Here is a 949-nt window from a genome sequence, read left to right as displayed (position 1 = left end):
TTCATTCAACACACGACCGTGACACTTCTGCTGAAAAATTATTGGCTCTAAGATGGCCGACCACCTCACTCTCTCCCATATAACCAGTGGATACAGTTACTATTAGAAGTTATAACACTAGAATCATCGACAACAAGAAGGAATGGTGCTCGTCAAGGAACAACTGAGGGTGGCTGGATGGGGACTGTGTTATCTCTGCATTTATTTGATTGTTTTTGTACTTGTAACCCCGCTCTGAAATAAAAAATACAAATCAGAATAAAAAGTTGGTCACAAAAGAACAGAGATTTGGATCTCTTGGCCTAACGACTAAAGGTTATGGGTTTTATTTTATTTATCCGTTATTTTACCAGGTCAGTTGACTGAGAACACATTCTCATTTGCAGCAACGACCTGGGGAATAGTGACAGGGGAGAGGAGGGGGACGAATGAGCCAATTGTAAGATGGGGATGATTAGGTGACCGTGATGGTATGAGGGCCAGATTGGGAATTTAGCCAGGACACCGGGGTTTAACACCCCTACTCTTACGATAAGTCCCATGGGATCTTTAGTGACCACAGAGAGTCAGGACACCCGTTTAACGTCCCATCTGAAAGACGTAAACCTACATAGGGCAATGTCCCCAATCACTGCCCTCGGGTATTGGGATATTTTTTAAACTAGAGGAAAGAGTGCCTCCGACTGGCCCTCCAACACCACTTCCAGCAGCATCTGGTCTCCCATCCAGGAACTGACCAGGACCAACCCTGCTTAGCTTCAGAAGCAAGCCAGCAGTGGTAAGCTGCAGGGTCGAGTCCCAGTCAGGGCTATTCCCGAGTCGCTACATACTGTACCTCAAACATATTTCCCAGACACACTCTTTAATATCAGATGTTTAAAACGGTAAGCCGCTAAGAATAGAATCCAATAGAAGAATAGAATAGACTAGAATCCAATGGAAGAATAGA

The sequence above is a fragment of the Oncorhynchus masou genome, unplaced genomic scaffold (assembly GCF_036934945.1).
Source record: "Oncorhynchus masou masou isolate Uvic2021 unplaced genomic scaffold, UVic_Omas_1.1 unplaced_scaffold_4366, whole genome shotgun sequence".
Classification (NCBI taxonomy): domain Eukaryota; kingdom Metazoa; phylum Chordata; class Actinopteri; order Salmoniformes; family Salmonidae; genus Oncorhynchus; species Oncorhynchus masou.
This window is presented reverse-complemented; position numbering follows the sequence as displayed.